General features: G+C 37.1%; 1 protein-coding gene across 5 annotated transcripts in view; it reads right to left on the minus strand.

Annotated features, from left to right (window-relative positions):
• The window catches only part of DACH1 (dachshund family transcription factor 1), a 530,916-nt gene that overhangs the window by 505,072 nt on the left and 978 nt on the right, over nucleotides 1-24,866 (minus strand). The gene's annotated exons all lie outside the window — the stretch shown is intronic.

The following is a 24,866-nucleotide window of genomic DNA, read 5'->3' on the forward strand; positions in this document are numbered from 1 at the left end:
CCATTACCACCAACAAAGATGAACTAAATGAATTAATATTTCAGAAATGCATTAAAAATTAAGAATACTCATTCTAACAACTTGCTAAGTTTAGCAGAATATGCTCTTCCCCTGAATTGTTTTACATTTAAAAAGGAGATTGCTATTCCCAAGAAAGCACTGTTAGCCTTAGAACTAAAATACAATCTTTACATGTCTTCTTTTTGTAAGATGGATTGCAGCTACTTTATAAATTCATATAATGGGAATGATTCAGATCTGTACCAAGGTGGACTGGTGACATATCTGGTATTTCTCATGCTCTCTATAAAAAGCTAAAATAGTCTATTCAATTGAAGCCAATTTTAATCTTTTACTTAAGTGTTCTGGGAGAATCTCAAAAAGTTTCTGTAAACTGTGATACAGTTTGGGCCTGTGATTCATGGACCTCTGTAATTTATATAAGAAGAAAATGACACAATTCTTTTATTACGTTCTAAGAATTAGAATTCTTAGAATTATAGTTTCAAGAATTAGGAATCTTTGAACCAGTAAATGGTATTTCAAAGCATGCTGACACCAAGCCTACTATTTTTTTTCTGGTGCCTGTGAAGTAATTTTGGTAGCAGAATTTGGAAGCAGGGGACATAAAATTGTGTTCTAGTACCATAAGAACCCTAGCAATATACATTTCCTGCTACTCACCAGCATACTTTCACCTGTACACATTTCCTGTTCTCTCCAGTATTCCTACTTTCCATCTCACCACACACCACAATGCATAGGTCCTCCTCCAGCAAAAACTCCACTCTCCCGTTCCTCCTGTTCCCATTCTCCTACATTGTCTTCACTCCATACCTCCCCTCACAAAGACTCTCCCACTGTCCCTCCCATCAAAATACTTCAGTCAAAGAGTCCCAATCCAGATCTCTGAGCCAAAGAGATCATACCTAGCAGTATCTTCCCCGTACCTAAAGAAGTTGTTGCTGCTGCTAGCCAAAAAATCCCAAACAAGTCCAGATCCTCTAGTATATTTTATACACACAGATCCCAGGCTTCTGTGTTTTCTCAGAAGCTCAGATCAGTCTTCTTTCTGTATAGTAGGGCTCCCCCTACTTAGACTTGCAGAACATGGGAAGCAGACAGGCAAAGAACTTTACTTCACCCTAGAAATGGACTCATATCTATCAATTGTACAATTGCACTAAGGCTTACCTTCCTCTTCCCCTCCAGGAAGGAACTGAAAATTGAGATGGTGATGAATATATCTATCCCTAGGACAAAAATCAGGAATGAAAAGAACATGTTCTCACCTCCGTTTTGTGTATTCATCCCAAACTTAACAATGCTGTTGTTGGAAGGCTTGGTTGTTCGAGGAATTTAAAAAAAATCAAAAAATCAAGACTGTACACATTTTTCAAGTTTTCCTCAAGAAAACTTCATCGGTGGTATACCTAAGTAAGGATTTTAAAAGTCAGTCCAGGGCCCACATAACATCAGAGCAAGACTCAAGAATGAAACTAAGGGATTGGGACTCAACAATCTTGGTTTCTGAGCCCTTGCCTTTCAGTAACTGTAGGAAATCTTGGCCAAGTCAGTTAGTGGTATATGAATCCGAAGTATTACTGCATCATTTAAAGAAAGAAAACCACAACACTTCCACTGTTTATGTGGAATGAGTTTTGTCTGTGTGTATGTGTGTGTGTGTGTGTGTGTGTGTGTGTGTGTGTATATAATGATGATAGTAGGCAATGACTCATTTCTTAACATTTCTTCAGAAATGTCAGTAAGACCACTAATTATTTTTTCAGAATGCAAAGAAATGCATACCTACAAAAACAATTTGGGCACCGACCCTGTTCCTATTGATGCACAAATACTCCCCAAAAGCAAACAATTACTATACACACAGTTTTGCTTTCCCTGCATAGTTTTGTTTCCATCTGTTCACTCAGAATGGGTAGGAATGTCTCTTTTCACATTGTGAAATTATATGGAATCACGGGCAACTGCATTGGCATATGGGAAATAAAGGCCTCTAAAATTCTAAAATGACATGCTCAAGTAATAACCAGCTATACAGCAAAACCAGTTAACTCATCATCTTCCTTACTGGGAGCAGCTGAAACAAAATGGGAGCCAGGAAATTCTCTTCACTCCTTCCCTCACAAAGTACTGACTACTTTTCTTCTCATGCTTAGCCAGAGAAAGGGGGAAAAGTGATAATCCCTTTGAAATTCAGCACTTAACACCTATATGGTAGGTGATAATTGCTGCATTCCAAGAGGATTAGCACAATAGAACCCACTTGCAGAATAGTTAAACTATTCTAAGCAGAACACAGTTCTGCTATGACCATCTCTGCACAAGGACATTTTAAATTTCCCATCAGTTGCATAGACAAGGTTCTAGTGGCTCCTGGCATTTTTACTACCAAGTTAGTTAAAGCTGCCAAAAAATGAACAAGTGCTAGAACAATTGATTTTTTTCTAAGTTCCTCTAGGGTGGAAAAGCCTTGTGCCTAATAATACCTAGCTCTTTTCTTCAGTAGTAGATCTGAAAGTGCTATACAATGGTGTGCAATATGATCTCCACTATAAATGGCTAAATAGCAGTAAATAGAGGTGAAGTTACTTTATCAGGACCAGTGAGAGAGCCAGAAAGGATAGAACCCAGGTTTTCTCAATCCTAATGTAGAGTATATGGTCTACAACCCCCCATAATTATTCTCAGAGTAACCTAAAAAATGGATTTAAAATCTGAAAAATTACAGCACCCTCCCCCATAGTGTCTATGAACCCTCTTATTCTGGCATGACAACGACTTTGCTTCAACTTTATGTCATTTTGGAAGGGACATAAGTAACCCAAAAAGATGTTCTCAGGCCATCACAAAGAATATCCAGACAGAGGGATATATCCCTATAACTGTACAGATGTGGTAAAAACTTTTCCATGTAGACAAGGTCAAGTTTTCCGTTTTTTGGGGTTTTTTGGTGCCAAAAATTTCCCCTCATAATTTAGAACACTAATACAACTTCCCACCAGTGCAAAGCTCCCACAATCATTTGTATTTTAAAACCACACCCTAGCCCAGCAAATCTATATGGCTGTTGTTAAATTCTGTGCAGCTGTGGGAGTTGTGTCTATAGTAGCGTTACCACTGCTACTTGAAATGAAAGCAAAAGCAAAAGAAAAATCATACTCAAGTTGAATGCAATTATGAATAAAGAAAAGAGAAAATAAAGGAAGTTTTTAATTTTCACTCACTTTAGTTTGTTGACAAAGTTTCATTTTGGAGACTTCACTGTGTGCCAAATTTCAAGATTCTCAGCCAGGAAAACTGACTGAAGTCAGAATACAAAATTCAGCTTCCCCTGTACTAGCACATTTTCTGCTTAACTTTTCTTTCTCCAACTGTGTTGAGACATCCTGCATATTTTTTAATATAAGTGTAAAAAGTTTTAAAATGTATAACCAGCAGTTCATAACTAAGGGAAGGAGCCGAACAAGGCAATCCAGCAGCAGAGCATCAGTACCAGCACTGTTCTTTTTTTACAGAAGAAATGTAACAGCCAAAGCCTAGTGCTAGTTATCTGGCACATTTACCTATCTTATGTAAAATCTACATTGCAATACTGTTTGGGGATTTGGGGGCTGGTTTATATATATATTTTTGTTTGTTTGTTTTTATGTAGTATCTATTAATGTGTTTATCTATGAACTTCCTCCATAATGGGATTAAATTTAATAAAAGAATATGCTTTACAATTACTCTGTCATTTCCTTTTCATGTGTGCATGTGTACATACAATTAACATTTGCATATAAAAAACATTTTTTTTTTACATTTTATTTCTCCGGCACCTCCTCAGCCCTTCCCTTTTAAACAGCATAGGTACCCCTTTCAGTAGCTCTTAAAAAGTCTCTCTTAGCAGTAGCTCACAGCAAATGACCAAAATTAAGATACTTTTAATATTTTAGGATTCTTTTTTCTCATTTTCCTAATTAATAAAGAGCTCTATGAGTCTCATTTCACTGCTGTGCAGCCTCACTAAATACAAGAACCCAACCTGAGAAAAGCTGGCAGCTGTAAATGTCAAAATTATGCCCTCCTTATTGCTGAGACTTCTTTTTGCAAAGCCCTGCGATTCTCTGATCATTGCATATGGCAAGTGAACACTTAGAAATTATGTCAAAGCAGCTACTTAAGTATGCAAGCAACTTTTAAAGCCAGGCAGCTCCAAAATGAAGATAGCTCCAAACAGCCAAATAGATTAAAAATGGTGACTGACGACAGAAATTTTTTTCCTAGGCAAGTTGCCAACATTTTTTGAAAGGTAAACTCATGCTTTTAATTAGAATGAGCTCTTCTCCTTATGAGCATTTCCCCTGCCTGGATCCTCTTAAAAGGAAAAAAAATGGCATCCATGAGCGTACCACAGAGCTGAGATTTTCAGCAAGCACAACAGAGAAAGTCACAGATCACTGCACACGAACAGAGCCATAAAAGTTAAAAGTTGGCATGACCATAGGTGAAGAAATTTTTGAAAAGCCAAGAAAGCCATGGCCACATGAATATCATGAATATATGAATACTAAAAATGGGTGGGGGGAACAAGTACTTTGAAGACAAGTAGCTCTTCTATTGTGGGTTTCTTTACATTTAGTCCTCCTAGCTTGTAAGTTTTCTTTCCTAACAACAAAGCTAAATAGAGAGTGATTAACATGTCCTGATTTAACTTCCCCTCCTCCCTCCATTTCAAAATAAAATGAAAGTTGTCCTCAGTCTGGTCTGTCAGGGTGGAAAGTGATCCAGAGCATGAAAATTGGGTCAACCATCCTTTAATGTTAGCTAACTTACATACAGTAGTATACATCATTATTTATATTTTTCAATGCAATCCTGTGTTTTATAGCAAGCTGTTTAAAAGAATAATTTGACTTGTCAATTGAAACAAAATATGCACAAGATTTGCCTACACTAATAAATTTCTGTCTTATACATGAAGACTTTTTTACATATTTGTTTCAAATTCTATATCCACCGCACCATTTTATAATTATTATAAGACACTCCAGGGCATGTGTTGTACTGGTATATAGTGACTTCTCTGGTGGTTGAATTCATTCAGCCCTTGGACCTGTGAATCACAATGCACCCACGGCTTAGCAAATCTTAGCATGACACATGTCATGTCGTATCTTATTGCTTTAATACAACCCTTGCACTCTCACCATATCACCAGTAGCTAAACACTTTAGTACAGATGGGCACAGCACTGATGACATCACATTCTTTGGAATGTATTTCTGCTACAGAACACATGCTGGTTCTATAAAAAGCACACATTTATCTTTAAACTTAGAGCCACTTGGTATGAATATTTACACTGAGAACCAAAATGTTCTTAATATTGTCTTCTACAGCAGTTATGAAATTTTAGTAATTCCCAGCAGATTTCTGTTTTGGTTTAAACAAGCAAAACATCTATTGCTTAGCTAAATGACACATTTGCATGGCAAAAGTGCCAATGAGTTATTACATCAAACATTCCTGGGATCCGTCTGGCCAATAGGAGTGGCTAGAACCAGTTCTCTAATCACTGTTGAAATCATTGATAGTGCTGTCTATCCACACTATGACAGACAAAAGCTGAAATGTATTAAACATAGCAATCCATCATCCTGCAGATGGGAAGCAGGAGCCAGCAGAGTTCAGGCGGAGTGACTCCTGCTGCTAACAATGGCTGAAGTACTGACAGTTCAGTACTTCTTCCTACTTACTAGGCTTTCCCTTACGCTTCACACAAGCACTAAACGAGGAAACAACCTGCTGGAGGATTTAAACACTGATAGCAATAATCCAAACTGAGAAATGACCATAAATAAGCCTAATGTGTAATCTGTTTAAAAAAAAAAAAATTAGTACATAGTATATTAAGCAGATAAGTACAAATAAATATATAACTTTTCAAGAAAATCATCTAAAAATGCTAGGAATGTAAGCATCATCTAAACATCTGAGCAATAGTATCAGTAGCTGAGGATGTGGTTAAAAAAAACCCCTCCAAATTAAACACATATTTATATGAAATACAATATATTTTTATCTTCAGGACTAGAAAGTTTTAGATGACACAAGATGGACCAAATTGATTTTGAAGAAAAATATCTCCAGAGCAAACCAGTGTTATTTGTGAAAGTTGAATTTTCTTTCCTGTCTTGTTCCTTGTAGGACACATGAGTCATACAATATAGCCAAAGGAAAAACTGCAACTGCTAACACCACATTAGTAAAGTATGAAAGGGAAAGACACTTTTCTTAGCATTTCAGCCTTGTCATTTCCAATTTTCTGCTCTTTGGACATGCTTGTATTCAAATTCTGGAACATCTATTCAGCATATCAATCCTAATTAGACAATCTGGGTCTGGAAAGGATGAGAGCTGGGTCATTTGCATAATTTAATCATAAATACTCAGTGATACATATTTCCAAATGCATTTGTACAATTATCTTTTCATCCTTGGGGCAATGGTATTAATATGATTAGGCAATATTTCTGGAAAAAACAGACAAGTATGCACTCTTTTTAACTGCAGCTTAGGGCGATATGAAAAATTAATTAATTTCTGAAGAAAATCAATTTCTGTACGTGACCACATTAGACATTGCTAAACCAAGACACAAAATCCTCTCTCAATCAGAACATTTTATCATCCCTTTCCACATTCTGATTATGTGAATGTTTCAATAATAAAACTGTTAGCTTATTTAAAATTATCTTAATAAATAGGCATAGAAGTAACTATGTTTTTTCATATTACTGTGATATACATTTTTATTTTAAAGATGCATTATTTGACCAGTCAATAGGAAACCTTATCATTTGGTCTGAATTCATTTTATGTGATCTTTTATTAATGCACATTACACCAATTGCATTCAAGGACAGAAGAAAATAAATACGTCCTGGAATTGTTACCTCAAAAACTGAAATATACTAACCTAAAACATTTTAATTAATGAAGGTCTGTTTCCTTATTTGTTTCACTATAAAGAATTAGATAAGGTACTCCTTCAAAAGAAGAATACTCATTACAAAAATATTGTGACATATGTGGTATGCAGCCAAGCACCCAGGTGGCTAATCTCATTTTTAGAAGAAAGCTACTGCTTTGTATGTTAATTGGTGCAAAAAAAATTACATTTATGGTTTTATATGTACCATCTTTATTTCTTCTCAATCAACAGAAAAAGTAGAAATTACTGCATGCAAATGTTCAATATTCATTTAATTTGCATGAAGGTGCTTGAACAATTTTTTTATTCTAACAAGCTCATTTTTCATGCGTTTTGTCTTTCATCCTAATCTAGCATCTGTCATTCCTTTTTGAAGTTATTATCGGCCCAATTCCCTCTTGGACATGGTTGCTGGGTGACCGGTATCTTAGCACCCACTTTGACAGGAACAGATGTGAATCTGATCAAGAGATTTCCCATGAGTACCTGAAATCACAAACAACTTTCGTGAAAAACAAACAGGCTCGCTGTCATGGTCCCTCTCTTAACCTCCTCCCCATCCCCCATCCAAAAAAAGCACCAGAAAGTTAGTGGAGAGCTATTCAGTGCCAGTTAAGGATGGATTATTATTTTGCAGGTGCCTAAGTGCGTTTCTGCTCATTTCTCATTTCAAACAGAAACTCATAGTTTTGAACTTTAATAATTAACCTATAAATACTTTGAAATGTGACTGTTTGTATCTAAGGGTCACAATCCTCTAAACATTTCTACACTCATCTCCGCATGAGCAGTCCCATTCAAAGCCGTGGGATTACTTATGTGAGTAAAGTACCATTATATGTTGAGGTGTCTACAGGTTCAGGGCCATGTTTTATAAACTGAGAGCTCACATTTTGATTAATGATACTTTCTTTGATCAACAGTACACTTCCATTATGGGTATCTATGAAACTCTAACAAATCAAGATTCTGCTTGATATTCTATGTAGGCACCAATCCTGCCAATACTTCAGTAAGGGCATAATTTTATTCAGAGAGGCCAACTGAGACACTGAAATCAATAGGCCAACTCACATAAGTAAAGTGAAATATGTGTTTAATCATTGGCAGGATCAGGACCTTTAAATGTAATCTAGCCCTAATATGCATTGGTGCATGTGGTATAGAGAAGAATTGGCAGAGACTGGTTAAATATCAGTTACATTTTGGAGGGGATTAAGTAAATTCCTCCCAGCACAAATAAATTCCTAAAGAAAACTTTTAGTCAGTTTAATGTAATAGAAATTAGCAAAAAAAAAACAAAATAAGTTCATTCTCCCTCGCGATTATACTTGTTCTTCTTTTCTAAATATGCAAAATGGATCTTTGTTTTGATCTATTATAGCGTTGCCACGTTTTCTGACATTAATGTCCTATTCAGAGCTTAGTATCATGCTCTGCCAAGGAACAGGTAAAGTCTTTGCAGGTCAGCTTTCTACTGGAGGAGTAATCAGCAATACAGAAACTGGGTATATACTAAGCATAACTTATTTTATTTATGTATGTACCCCCATGATGGAATGGAGGTGGTCAAAGCACATTCAGTCAATCCCTTCTTTCAAGCATGTAAGATCAATACAGATCTCCAATTTCCAGGGAGCAAGTCTGCCTCAATAAATATTTTAATCAGAGACCAAGCAGAAGACAAACTGTCTTTTTCTTGCATAGTTTCCTTCTGAGGCACCACTGCCTTGCACAACAAAAAAGTAACCAAAATACAATATTTGATCCCAAGACCGAATGTTTGCTCATATACAAAGAGAAAGAACATGAAAAACTATCTGTATCTTCACCACCAGGTGACAGCTGCCAAAGCAAAACATTATCTTTTACTTTGTCTCACCTATCTCTTGTATTCTGTAACATTACTACTGCCACAGCTCCAATCATATCCTGTCATTAGTCTTCTACAAACTCTCTGAGACACATCTGTTGTGTCTTATGTATGTGTACAGTACATAGCACAATGGCTCTCCACTCATAAAGGGGCTTCTGGACAATATTGTAAAATAAATAACAATGAGTGAAAGGGCAGAGGGAAGAAAGAGGAGAAAAAGGAAACAAATTTAAAAATCCCTGGATCTAAAATCACCCCTCTGTTTGGTTTACTTGCTGAACCAAATACAAGGGGTTCTCACTTGGATGCTTCTAGAATCTCAGAAGAAATACATTTCAATCAAGTTACAATAGTTTTGCATGAACTACTAATCTTACTAGATTTCTGTCATTTAACATTAAAATCATAAGAGAAGAGCTTACAAGCCTTCAGTAATGTCAGATCCAGTCATGTACCTTAATCTTACTCCAAGTCCTAAACTTCCTGCCGACCCAAATCTGAGTATTACTTCTTCTGTCAAACTCAAGAATTGAGCAAAACAAGCAAACAACTGCTGGGGGACAATTTTCAAAGTACAAAGTCCAGTTAGGTCTCCTCCTCTCAAATGAAAATCAGTTCAGGTGTAACTATCATTAGTGTCTTTGAAAAAATGTCCTCCTCTAAGCAGGTGGGATATCAACTCTATAAAATAAACAAAGCAGTGGATGGCATCACTAAAAACTAAAAACATCAGGAAAAAAAAAAGATTGGCTTAAAAGAAATACTGAGAAAAATTAGTTTTGTGTAACATTGTAATCACTTTTGTGTGTCTATTATAAATGACTAAATAATTTGTCTTTTCTCATTCATATCAAAGTAATTGATTTGTAACAGAGGAGACTATATGACTTGCCTCCTTTTTCTACCCCGGCCAAATGGGGAAATGGCCTTAACAATAGCCAGAGATATGTGCTGCCATTAGAACTATTTTTTGGTTTCCAGACTGAGAAGTCCATGAATCGATTAGCAATAACTGAAGGAGAAAGTTTCAGCAAATGAACAAATCAAACAACTTCTTCAGCTCCCTTTTTGTAGTGGCAGAACTGTTCAGGGTTGCAGCTTCTGTACATCACAGCTCCTATTTCTCAGTCCATAGCCCTCCCTATTCATGCCAGGGCAGTTACTACAAAACTATGGTAACCTGAAGGCAAAGGCTGAAAACTCCACAGACCTAGTTCTGGTTTTAGGTCATATATATCTGGGGACCATCAGCTCAAATGTTCAGCTAACCTCAATTGTTGAGGAAGTATATAAAGAAAGATGCAGTCTCTTAGATAATCAGGGCCCTAGACAATTTGTCTCTATCCCTAGAAACAATTAGACTTGCATTGCTACTTGTGGCCAATATCAGCTTTGAACAATGTCTTCCACTTTGGAAAGACTGCTTTGGAATAGAAAAATATCTTCATTGAGAAGTTGAAAGATTTGCACAGACTCTATGGGATAAAAATTGCTGAGGCAAATTTGAAATGAATGGTACATTCAGTTTGTTAAATAAATCCAGTTCCATGGTAATTTTATTTTGTTTTAATTTTGCTGTGTAAGCACCTAGGTCCAGATATTCAAAAGCAAACACCTTACTCCTACCTTAGGTAGTAAAATCCCTCATTTTGGCACAATTGACAATATCAAAATTGCCACTAAGTGCCACCTATGTTTGCAACAGAAAGTACACGCAAAGTCACCTCAGTGTTCAAGGCAGCATACAGCAACTGAACTTTTTGAAGTCCTATTTTAAATGGAAGCATAAGCAATCTCAAACTAAGTATTACCCCACCTATCGAAACACCAAAACCCAATCCTACAGGTATGTTTTGATCACAGTGACTCAAGATTCAGCCCACGCAAAAGACAGACAGAGGGTACATAAATGTGTGTCCTACCCCAGAATAATTTAGTGATTCAGAACAGGGATTTGAATCCATATTCTGGGTAAATGTCCTTACTACCAAAACAATGGACACTTCTGAGAAAGCTTCTCTCATTATGAAATTAAGCTGTTCCATGTTGCATAAATAATAAAACCTTTATGGTATAGGGTCTTGGGCCTTCTGCATCCCAGAATGCCCTTATTACCAGACCATGCAGTCAATTTCTCTCTCTTCCTCCCTCTCTAGCACAGTAAATGATGACTATAACTACTGACTATTCAGGGTCTCCCTCTCTTTTTGGAAACTGGAAAATTGGGCTTAGATACCTAATTCCAGGAAACAGTTCATGGTTCAGCATTGTAATGTCTAACTACCCTTGAGGATCTAGTCCATAGTGAATGCATTATGTAGTCTTAAATTTTGCATCTTAATTATATCAAGATACCAGAAGACATTGTAAAGTACAAGGATACTGGAAACTGAACTGTTAAATATTAGAAGCATGATCCATGCATAATGTAAAGCAAGTTTCTAAAAATATCTACTAACTAATTTTAGTAGAAAAACAGGTGTTGGGGGGGAAATCAAATTTGACCCACAAGTCTCCAGTATTTAGAAATGAATTGGGATCAGTTCATTTACTTCCCATGGGGTAACTTGTATAAATGTAATTCTATGGTTTCATAAAAACAGGTCAAGTTTCTGTCCCTTGGGGTCTTTTGGCAATTTTAAGCATGGCAGCACTGTTCTTGGCTGCAAGTTCAAATCTGCATGCATCTTGGATTGTGAAAGGAAACAATTAGCTGAGCAGAAGAGAGACAGCCCTCCTTGATCACAATACACTTTCCATAAAGAAAAGCATCTAAGATGAAATTAGAACTCACAAAATATAATTTGCTCATTATTAATTTTTTTAAAAGCTTCTACCTAACGTTTGCCAATGAGAGTGCATTTTTCAGGCCTGTAAAATAAATTCTCTTCTTTCAACAAATAGAATAAAGCACAGAACACACGACCTTTATCCAACAGCACTGCCAATCACTTTAACTGGAAGTTTACAGATATAGTCACTGTTCTGGTATATTTTGCAGGAATGGATCATAATGAGTATTATTTTAGTTTTACAGATGGGTAAAATGATATTAAATGGGTTAAAGGAACTTTGCATAAAGAGTTGCTGGCAAAGTTGAAAATAGCAACAAGAGTGTGCTGGCAAACCTATCGCTACAAGGTCATACAAACACCACTTCTCCACCTCTTCTGTTACATTCCTGTGCCATAAGGTATGAAAAAATCGACTAATTTATGCCACATACCTAGGTTGGTAAAAACATGAATCCCTTGGAAATCCATTTAGTACTGTGGTTCACCCCGTTTTTCTTGAAAACTCCAGTCACTATTGCCCAAACTCGTTTCAACCACCAGCTCTCTTTTGCCATTTTTCTTCTTCAGACTAATTCCTCACAATTTACATAGCTGAACAGCTCAGACCAGTGGTGCCCAACCTTTTTGCACAGAGGGCTGGATGAGCAGTGCCTGAGCCATCTACAGGCTGGATTCAGCTGGTGATCCTGCTCTGGTAACCAGGGCACTCAGTCATATGGAGGGATGTGGGGGGCAGACTGATCCCAGGGAAAGGAATTTGACCCAAGCCCTATGGAGGGGAAGGGGGTGTGGCCCTGCCCCAATCCAGAAGCACAGGGGAGGGCACGTGGACTGGCCCCATGGGGGAAGGGAACACACACAGAACTTGGGGTTTGGGAATTTGGCAGTGGGAGAGGGTGGCTGTCAGGGAGGTTGGCTGTATTAATGGCCACTGCTCCCCACCATCAAATTTCCCAACCCATGGGGTTCCCCATGATGAAACAGCTCCACGGGCCATATTTGGCCTGCAGGTTGGAAACTGAGTACCCCTGGCTTGGGCCGTGAGAAAGGTACATCTTGGGCCGCACAGAGAGAAAAGGGGCCAATTAGAACAACTTCATGTGGAGCCCAAGATTTATTTGACCGAGATGTTGCGCTCATGTCTCATGGACTCCCAGACCCATATTTAATAAAAGCACAACTCTGCCGTCCTTCTCATCTGTCAGCAATTTATATAAACCTATACTTTTAGCAATAATGTAACAGGGCCCTGAAAAGCCAACTAACTGCATTCCCTACCCAAAATTCCCATGTGACAGAGAAGTAGAATATGGCTTAACATAATTTTGAAAGTACCCAATTCTAATCTAATTAAATCATTTGCAGGTACTTCAACTTTCTAAATGAAGTACTAATACCAAACACCCTGGATCAGGATGTACCCCTAGATTGCAAGCAGACCTCTCCAGTCTATGCCAAAAGATGGTTCTGACCTCCTCCTTTACTGCAATATGGGAGGTACTCTGCAGTTTGCACCTATGCTGAAGACAAAAGTAAGAATATCGTTAGGCTGAAATAAGCCTACCAGATAGCATCATATCTACTACAAAACAGTATAAAAGCAGGTAATGCTAAAGGAAAAAAAAATGATTCTTTTTAGGTTAGTCAGTGAAAATCTGAGCAACTGGGTTGCTTACAATGGCATTACTCCAGATTTACATTGATATAACTGATATCAGTATATAGTTATGAAAAGTTAAAATCAGGTTTAACTTTTTTAAATCCAAATTTCTTTTTTATTTCTTTTCCCATCTGCTGTTCCCTTTTTACCCAGGCTCATCATAATAAACGTGGCATAAAAATGAAATATATTTTTCCAGTGATAGTTCTAACTACCTACTTCTTGGCTTGGCATAGTATTTCTGTAGACCATATTAAAAACAACAACAACAACAAAACTCTAACTGATTAATTCCCACTAAAATTAATGGAACTATATTTTGCCCATTTAAATATGTGATATAATGAAAAAGCACTGTGATTTCTTGCATTTAAACTTTAGAAACTTTTATTTTTACAAAACTGGTAAAGGCTATGAGTAAAGGGTTAATACTGCTAATCTGAAATCAATAGTAAAGCACTTTTTTTCTTGAATTACAACAGTACAGAGAGGAATAGACTCATAAGAGAGGACATGATAGCAGTCTTCAAATACTTGAAGGGCTGGCATAAAGAAGAGGGAAAACACCTTTTTTCTCTTGCTACAAAGAGTAGGACATAACCCAATGGCCTGAAGTTGCAGCAAAACACGTCTAGCTTAGATATAAGAAAAACCTTCTTCACTGTTAGAACAGTGAGACAGTGGAACAGACTGCCTAGGGAAGTTGCAAACTCTCCATTGCTGAAGGTTTTCAAGAAGAGGCTGGACAGCCACTGGCTGGGGATGATCTGGGCATAGTTATGCCTATGTTCTAACTATGAATATTTCCTTTGCTTCTGGGATTTGCTGGTTGCCACATGGGTCTGGAAAGGAATTCTCCCTGCCAGTCCTGCTGCTATGAGTAGGGTTTTTTTTAAGCCTTCCTCAGAAACATTGGGTGTTGATTGCCGCCACGGGTGGGGATTTTGACTGGGATATGCCAATGCCCCTGCTGGAACTAAAACCCAGAGGTTTCTGGCTACAGGGTCTTGCTCCTCTGCTTAGGGTCAGACTGACCACTGTATCTGGGGTCAGGAAGGAATTTTACCCCATGGTACAGACTGTAGAAGTTTTTGCCTTCCTCTGTAAGGGATATGGCCTTCTTCCTAGGATCTCTTGAAGTATACATTAACAACCTCTACAGAAGCAGAATATTGTACCTGTGGCAGGTTAGGGTGTTATGTTTTGTGTTGTGTCAGGGTTGACTATGTAGTTTTGTTAGGTAGTTAGACAATGAATTCATATAAGATGATTTGGATAGGGATGATCCTGCCTCAGACAAGGGGTTGGACTAGATGTCCCTTCCAGCACTTACTTTCAGCAGGTACAGATGCAGGTCCCTTCCAGGCCATTCTATGATAACATTTGCAGTAAATGCATCCCTAAATAAAAGACCAAAGGCCTCCTCATAACTGGGAGCATTATGCCTGTAATATTAGGCCTTGAGGACTAAGGTTTAAAACATGTGAGAGCAAACAAATCCTCAAAATTATCTGAACCATTCTAATGACCCCAGGGAAAATCCCGAAAATGCCATAACTCATATTATGATTTGTCTATCCATTAAAGTTCTCACTGAGTTCTCATCACCTTAGTAACTGTGGAAGTAGCTACTCTTTTATTTTCTTTTATCATTAGGCATGTTAACTCTAGTCTTCTCTAGCTATAAAGGAATAATAGGACTAGGACTTTTAAAAAGCATTAATTAAAGGCACATTAATGTTTCTTTAAAAACTGAAAGGCCTGTTCTGTTTCCTTGAAGTCAACATTAAAATTCCAAAGGAAGCAGGACTGAAATCTTTTCTATCACAACATTGCCATGAATCCCTACAACAAATTGGAAAACAAAATCATTAAAACGTTCAAAAGATAACATAAATAATTATATTATTTTATGCAAAAAACTACAAACATACATAATTATATTATTTTATGCAAAAAAAACTACAACCAAAACATTTTTTTCAAATTGTATAAAAAATGCACAGAGATCTCTGAAACATTCTGATCTAAGAATAGGCAAAGGACATAGGTATGTGCTAAATTTCAAGCATGGGATGAGTCCAACTGAAGGCACAAAGACTGCTCACTTTCTGAAAGTGTATTCAAAAGTCTAAAGACCAGATATTAAGTTTTCAGTGTAAAGACTAGAAAGTTTATATTATATTTCTACAGATGTCTATAAATAGAAATCATAGAATCATAGAAAAATTATGGTTGGAAGGGACCTCAGGAGTTCATCTAGTCCAACCCCCTTCTCAAAGCAGAACCACCCCCAACTAGATCATTCCAGCTAGGGTTTTATTGAGCTGGGCCTTAAAAACCTTGAAGGATGGAGATTCCACCACCACTGTAGGTAACCTGTTCCAGTGCTTTGCCCCCTACTAGTGAGAAAGTTTTCCTAATATCCACCCTAAACCTCCCTTGCCGCAACATGAGACCATTTCTCCTTGTTCTGTCATCTGCCACCACAGAGTCCAGTCCAGATCCACCCTCTTTGGAACCACCCTTCAAGTCATTAGTGATGCATAGGGGGTGCATGTGCACCCTCTGAGATTGACAGTGCACTCCCTGTGAAAATTGCCAGCAACGCTGCCAGCGACACCTGGAGGTGGTCGCCACTTGCCACCGCATTCCCCCTTGCCGCTGATACCACCAGAGGCATTTGCAGGTGGTCCCTGATCGCCGTTGGCCACTGCCGATGCCGCCAGCAATGTCTATGGACGCTCACCACACGTTCCCCACCCCCACCCCCACCACCAACACCACTGTGGCCACCTGCAGGAGCTCCCCACTCACCGCTGCCATGTCCCCGCTGCCAACACCACCACCACTGCCTGCGGACAGTCACCATGCCCCTCCAGCCTCTGGGGGCACACATCCATGTTTCATGTAGTTAAAGGCTACTATCAAATCCCCTCTCAGTCTTCTCTCCTGCAGACTAAGTAAACCCAGTTCCCTCAGCCTCTCCTCATAAGCAGGGATCCTGGTTTTCTCTGATAAAAAAATAAAATAAAATCTGCAATTTTCAAATAAAAAAAAACAACCCCAAAATCCACATTTTCCATGATTAAAATGAAACACCACTAATATATTTATGTGTGTGTGTATGTGTATACATACGTATGTATGTGTGTGTGTGGGGGGGGGTATAGTGTTTCATTTGGATCATGGAAAAATGTGGATTTTGGGTTAGTTTTAAAAAAATCCCCAATTTGTGGTTTATCAGAGAAAACCAGAATCCCTACTCATAAGTCATGTGCCCCAGCCCCTGAACCATTTTTGTTGCCCTCTACTGGACTCACCAACTTGTCCACATCCTTTCTATAGTGGAGGGCCCAAAACTGGACGCAGTACGTGACATACACCAAAAAGGATTTTTTTTCACACCAAATAAAAATCAAGTTAATTATTAGAAATTCATTTATACTTCTGGTGGTCACTAAAGGCCAACTCCTATTTCACACTGCATGACTCAGTGTCGTGTATATAGCTGTGTAACTTAATTTTCTGGCACTTAAATACAGTTTTCTGTAGAGCATTGCCTACATTAGCATATTGAGCATGCTCATTAGGATTGCACTACAACCAGGCATCTGCATGAAGAAATAAAATTGACTAATGCATGCATAAGGTCAGAAATATCCTGAAATATTAGTCAGACAAAAACTATGACTAGTAGGTATTTGGTCCTGGGGTGAAACTGAGCACTTCCATCTTTTAGTCCAACAGCCCAGTAGTTAGGACACTTATCTGGCGAGTGGGAGGCATAGATTTAAGGCCCCCATTACCCAGAGGGTGTTTACTAGCAAAGTGCTATAACCCCTAGGTAATGGGTCAGGCATTGATTGCCCAGACCCATCTTTAGCTCTCCTCTTGAGGCCCAAGAGGAGGAGACAAGTGGAACCAAGAGGAAGAATGTATGGCTCAATGATATGGATGCTGCCCCAGAAGGTGGGCACTTGCTTGCCCATTAGTGCTTATCTATTTTATCCAATGAATACTAAATGCAATGTAGAGTGGTTAGAGCATTTTTCTGGGAAGCAGTGGGTGCAGGTTCAAGCCCTCTCAGAGGGAAGGAGACCTAAAACCTATGTCCCCTGGTCTCTAGGCTCCAGGGTTAAAAGGTGTGAGGGGCTGCACTGCTGACACCATATTACTTTCAGCAGGTATGGATGCAGGGTAATTTCCTGACAGGGAAAACAGAATCCCAAACTATATATTGGCAGTTATACACAATGTACACACCACTTAGGCATGCTAAGTGAAATACGATTTAGATGTAATTGTATCAAGCAACCAATTAAATTATTAATTTTATATTTTATAGTTCTATTTTAACTTTATACTTTACCTAGGTTTAAAAGATTACAATCCCAAATATCTTATGTAATGCATTTTAAAGAACATTTAAACTATTAAAAAACCATGTCTAGATTAATTATAAGGTTTATAATATATAGCTTTTACATAATGCTTAAAATTCAGTAATTTTATTGTGCTTTTTCACTCAAGAAAAATCCTGCTATAATCTTCTATTAGGAAATGACGTACATGGAATCAAGGTTGAAACACATATAATTTAATACTAGTCAATTTTTAAATTCCTTTTGCAATTCTTGTGCAATAATATTCTTTGTGGCTGCAAATTTTCACTTTTTTCCCCATGTCAAGGTATTGCATTTTTTCCTAAAAGTAAGCCTTACTTTTGATGCTATGCAACAATGCATAAATACCAAGCACATTCTGATAACAGGCTTTTGTTCAAATGTGTAAAATTGTCTGCTCTCACTACTGCAGGACTAAATGCGCTAGCATGCAAGAGACTTTATCTGTTCGGAGTTATGCACTTCAGCTATGACATCATGATGCAACAAACAAGTGGCTGTCAATTATGTAAAATATCTGTACAAGTCATATTTAACACTGTCTTTCTTCTCTTCCCTGTCACCCAATTCCGCTACCAATGTTTACTATTCTCATCAGGTAACAAGAACATTTGTGTTTTGAACCTTGTTTAGTAGTCCACCCTAAGAAACAACAGCAGTAGGTGCTTAGATGGAAACCTGTTATTTTAGCAACTTTTATTCCAGTCATGCACATGTATAACGTGCAAAGCAAAGGTAACCCCAAAGCCTAGCTGAAATCCATGCTTGATTTGGATCACAAGGAAAAATGATCACCTGTATGGGCCAAATTTAGCAATTTGGCTAATTAAGAGCAAAATTTAAAAAGAATTAAAGATGAATAAAATTTTGTGACTGAAACACCCTCTTATCTTAATGGAGAGAGAACTCCCAGTTGGTGTGGTGAGGTGCACAGGGAAATCATAATTGCACCTGTTCCACTCTTCCTAGATTGTGGATAAATGAATGATTTCAACCTTGCAGTACGCATAAAATCTCACTGCTTGATACTCTGAACAAAAATTATAGTTCTCTAACTTCAAACAATATAATTTTCACAGACAAGCTATACTTGATCTTACCCATAAGGCAACAAAAATTATTTACCATAGTCGATGAATTCTCTTGCATTGAATGAGAGCCTTTAAACTGATATTAAACAGAAAGTTATGTGGGTACTCTTGTTCATAAAAACAAGGGGTACAAAGAGTTCTTCACAAGGTTGTATGCTCAAAACTCTAAAATGTTTAATGAAATCCAAGCAATAATTACCAGGATCATTAAAAACACAACTAGAATTTTGAGAGGATGTATTTATTCTCATTAACCATCCAAAAATGCAAACCTTAAGAAAACATTTCACATTTAAACCGCAAAAACATAATTTAAAGCACTGTGAAATTAAACATACTTTATAGGTCCATTTCTTTAATCATTACTCAGTTAAGACGTTTCATTGGATTTGGTAGGCTTGATTATGTGAGTAAAGGCTGCAGGTTTGAGACCTAAACATACAAACACAACCTCTCACTAAAACCATTTTAAAAAACCTCACACTGCATTTATTCACTGAAAAAAACATGTGCGTTTTTTCTCCTTTTCTTCTATCAAATAAGTGTGCTTTAAAATGACGAACACCCAAAAAATTCATAGTGGATGTCAAAACTCCATATTTAAGATGTCATATTCACCAATAAATTGCATTTCTTATGAAACCGAGTATCAACAATTGTTATTAGATAGCCCTGGCTGGGCACTGTATCAGATAAATAACAAGAACAAGGTGAATTTAGGATGAAGTTACTCCAGGAAGTCAATCTTCTGGCTTTTATCACATAAAGTTATAGCTTTGCCTTTAAGTAAAAAAGACTGTGTTGTTTGGACAGGAGGGGAGAAAAGTTAAATAAATTATAGCGATAATAGAGAAAGAAAAAAATCCTTCATAATGTATATGGAAGACATTATCTATATATGAATTAACTCTGAATCATAATAGCTTTTTGCAGATGACTCTTCAGTGCTATCATTTAAATATGTATTTAGGCAACTAAAAATTTACTGTCAATTCATATTATGTCAGTCCACATTATGGTGCTGTTACCGTATGCACATTTAAAGATTATTGAAAAAATTACTGCTCATGTGCAGTACATAATTTGCAAAAGGTTAATAACTTAACTATTTTAAAACAATGAATGGAATTCATTTACAATATAGAGCATATGCCCCAAAAGTCATTTTTAAACAATCCATATTTAAGTTATAAAGAAACAAAATAAATCCAAATCCAATAAAACTAGTGCCGTTATTTAAAATAGACAGACACTATTTTGAGCTTGGTATTCATTGGTACTGGTAACTGTAATAAAGCAGAATATTTTCAGTCTGGAACTACACATGCCAGCTTCAGCCAGAAATGAATCATTACAGACAAGTTGTAAAACTCTCCCATGAAGAAGTTATAGTTGGAAGGCTAACAGAGACCTACCTGCCCCAGACTAGCAGACACTGCCATATTAATTTCATGTGTCAATAATATAGTTCTGGAACTAAAGGATTAAAATTGGAAAATGTAGTACAGGTGTAAGTGTATAAATATATACAGTGTATCATTCTTCATTGTTATTGTATGTTACAGCACATGAATTCTTAAATTCCATGGTTCATATGTAATGCATTTCAGATGATGAACCAAACTGACAGGGGAAAAATGGTCAAAATGCTTTAGTAACATAACCAGAAAAGACTGAAAAAATATTAAGTAGTAGTGAAACAAAGTTACTGTTTCCAAAAAGCATTCAGAATACATACCAGGCTAAATGACAAAACCCTGTTTCAGATACAAGGATTAAAAATAAATAAAAGTAAGTACACTCTAGTCTACCATGCTAGTAACTTACTAAAAATACCATCCCTCTGCAAAGTGATTCACCCATACAAAATTAGGATTTCAACCAATAGGGGGCATTATAAATGAATAAATGGTATTAAATCTTATTTAAAACTTTAAATCTACTACAACAAGAATATGTCCATTTTAACAGGAAATTTGTTTGAAGTAAGAAGGTTTGGAAGTTGTATGTCATAACTTATCTATAACAATTCTAACCTCTAGCAATCATCATGACTGAATAAAATCAAGTACCATGGCCTTTATCCTGTAAATGTTAGAAATAATTTCAAAGAGAGTAGGATAAGATCCTAAATTTGAATTTTACAACTAATGAGATAGTAAAAGTTTGTAAAGGAAAAGAATACAAAACCCTTACTGACAAACATGCAAGGGCATCTCATTTGTTTCCATACGTTCATTATTCCTATTTAATTCTCTTAATAAGAGTTACTAAAAATGTACATGCGAGAAAAGGATATATTTCTTCATGCAATCTATAGCGTATCTCTAAAAATATTTGTAAAAAGAGCTGCATAATTTTATGTCCACTAACATTATTCATACCTATGTCAACTAAGATAATGATAAAGTTAATCAAGCTGCATGCTTCAGGACAAAGATAATCACCTCAGTGGGTCAGGAGGAAATTTCCTGCATGACCACCACCAGTACTATAAATGTTCATGTGTGGATGTATCTGCACATATCACACAATTGACTAAGTACATTCAATGAGAAGGAGTATCCCCCCCCCCCCCCAAAGTATCGGATATTGGTCTAGTGCCAGAGACCAGATACCAGAATAAAGGGATGAAGTCTAGTCTACAGTAATCATTATATTCCAAAGATCTTACTTTCTAATTACAATCTTTACTGACTAAAGAAAACCTTATGAACTGGATATAAAAGATTGGAGTGTTTGGGAGGTGGGGAGAGGCAGAGGGTTGGCAGGGGTAAGTTTTAAAGAGCTATCTTCCAACCTTTTAGACTCTCCTTGAATTTATAGGTACTGCCCGTTACCTTCTAATCTTCCAGAGGACCCCTTTGTGTATAAAACCTAGAATACTTTAACTGCATACTATCTCAACAATTTGCGGTATGATATGGGAACTTATAAACCAGAGATGTTATTTGTATGAACTGATCTGTGGTATGTAATCTGCTTCTTGCTGACCTGTTCACCAAAAACATACCTGAACTATAGTAACTTATTTAGACAGCATATTTTTAAGAAAAGTCAAACAGGCAAACTAAACAGGAATGCAGCGTTCTCTACACATGAACATGCTATTGCAATCTATTTTGAAAGGTGCAAAAGCTAACAAAAATGAACTGGTTTTACTACAATATAAGTCAAGCATTGGACATAATTATTTTCAATTCTATACCCTGCTGCTTTGCTATACTCAAAAAACAATTTTTCACATTTTAAATACTGCTACCAAACAATACTTAGGATTCTTCACTTTTACTAAGAACTCTGTGAACTCATTCAAAACCATATCCTCATGTCAGAAAAGATTAACATATACTGGCCACAGGAGGGAGGTCAGAAAAAGGCATGCCTTCCATCTCTACTCAAAAAGGGCCTGATCCAAAGCCCAGTTCAGTGAATGGAAAGATTGCATGAGGAATGGCAAAATTCCATGACAAGAACTCAGGAACACAAGAGACTAGGAAACAATCATGAGGGTAGGTACCAGGTCGTTAATCCTATGCAGTTAACATTCAATGGATAGTATACTATGCTTTGTTTCTTAAATAACTGATGTAAGCTGACTAAATTTGGCTTGACAACCTAAAATATTTTCAAGGTTTTTGCCTTTACACCTCTCGTTTTGCTTGGCAGCAGGCTTTCTATCATCTCTCCAAAGATTCTCATCCATGCCAATCCCGCTTCATCATAGTTTTGTATAAAGTCCTGATAGCTATTTCTGGAATTTATGTTTGGTGATTAGCGCTTTCTGTGGAGAAGACATAAGCAAAGGTCAGGATGAATGGGAAAAAAGAATTGCCTTCCACACCAGAAAACTATTTGCCAGTGATTTAGAGACCCTATTTAGAAAAAGGTTCTTTGAATACTATTGTTCTTATTATTATTAGGATCACAGATAAAAACAGAAACCAATTCACTTTGCAAACTGACTCGTAAGTTAAGTATTCAAGAGAAAATTCCCTGACGTTTTATTGATTTGTTTTATTGATTTTTAAATATAGCAATATTGCAGTTAAAATTAACCATATTGCTGAAAACAGGCACTTGAAAAACTTTTCAAATCTTGAGGCTTCAGTTTAAGACTTAAGGTAAAAGCTTGTAAATATGAAATATCTTTTCAACCAGATAGGTGCAAAATTTAAAAAGTCAAGTTCATTTAAATATGTTGTTATAAGTATTTGTCATCACAACAGATGCCCAACAAAAGCGTTTAGATTAATCAAATGAGATTTTACACAAGACAAATGAATAGCTTTGTTGAAATCCACATCTGATTGAATAATGTATTAAGCTTGACTAAGTTGTAAGCATCATCTAAAAAAAAGGAACAGAGTGGTACTCAAGTGTGTCAAATGACTGTGATACAAATATAGCGGTGATAAGACATTTTAGATGGTGTGGATGTAATATTTTATATACTGGAATGGAGTTTGTTCTTATATTTTCAATCACAATAATAAGTAAAATATCAGATAAAGAACAGAGTAACTGTTGTCTTATAAAAGGAAATTTAAATTACTAGATCCATTATTTCAAAATTTTTACAAAATTGCATTAAAGTTACAAGTAGTTAAAACCAAGCCAGAGTAAGTCATACGCAAGAAAAAAGATTAGAAAGTAAATAGAGTTGTATGTACTAATGGTGAAATCCACGTTACCAAAACTCAATGAACTACTCCGCTTCACCTCACATATAATGTAAAAATACGGGGTGCATAGATACCATAAACTCTCCCCATTATTTTCCTGGGGGTCATATCCTGCTTGCCATGTGTGTGTGTGTGTGTCTACACACACACACACACACACACACACACTGTAATTTCTACCATGTCAGATTACAGCACAACTATCTCCTGAGGCTGTTGAAGCACAGTCAGTTTTGCAGTGCTGATGTGCTGTGACCCTGGTTTTAATCATGTTCCCAAATCATGTTACAACCCAACAAATGTACACAGGTTTCCCCTCAGAGCTAGGCTATCCTGTTTTTTAATGCTGTGTATTCTTTAGTATATATATATGCACCTATACAAATGTAATCCCAGCAGTATGTTACTCATTTTTCAAACTCTTTTTGATTCCACCACCAACCAAAATCTCTCTAGCTCCCAAAAGGTTTCCAAAGTAGTTACTTAAGTTCCTCTAGAGCAAGTTGCCTTCTTGTCCCCCTAAATATTCAGATGCTTCAATAATCAATCTACAACTAAAGACCATGGGGAAAGTGTTTTCCTTTGCCTTGCCCTGGCTAATGAATCCAACTCCCCCCAGCTAATTCAGAGAGTCACACCCAGACACTGCACAACAAAATGAACAATTCTCCACGTGCTGTTCTTGCTGCACTTTAAGCAGCCGTCATAATAATAATAGTAATAATACAGTAATAGTAGTAATAATAATAGAAAGTGAAATCAACCCAAGTGATTAGGTGGAAGAGATGATTTGCTGTTACAGAAAAAAAAAATTCTTGGCACTGACTAAAGTCTCTTTATTGGTCAAGTTGAGCCACTGTAGAAAGTTTCCCACCAAGGCCTGGAGTCTTGGTGTCTTTCTGGAGTTAATGTCAGACTGGCTCATTCTTTCATACAGATCTCCCTGCCTGTCCAGTGTAGACAGCAGAGGAGCACTGTAAGCAGGTGACAGTGTATTTAAAGCTGCTTAAAGCCAGAATCCCCCTCCACCTCCACTACCACCACCCAAGGACCTGGCTGAAGTGAAGACACTGGGGACCCCTCTGCTCTTTATAGGGGGCACCTGATGTCCCCCTTCCCTTGGCCAGACAGATGCAACCCGGGCACTGACGGATTTGGGGATAATAGCCCTAACCCTCCCCACTTCACCCTGCACTTTTGAAGCAAGCTATGCTTGAAGAAGGGTGGTTGTGCCCGAAAGCTTGCAAAGAGCAATTTTTCCAACTCGAGCTGGTCTAATCAAAGATGTCGTATCTTCTCAAAGAACCTTGTCTGCCTCTGGTATTTCAACAGGAATTTCCTCTTTTATCA

The sequence above is a fragment of the Alligator sinensis genome, unplaced genomic scaffold, assembly GCF_000455745.1.
Source record: "Alligator sinensis unplaced genomic scaffold, ASM45574v1 scaffold241_1, whole genome shotgun sequence".
Taxonomy (NCBI): domain Eukaryota; kingdom Metazoa; phylum Chordata; order Crocodylia; family Alligatoridae; genus Alligator; species Alligator sinensis.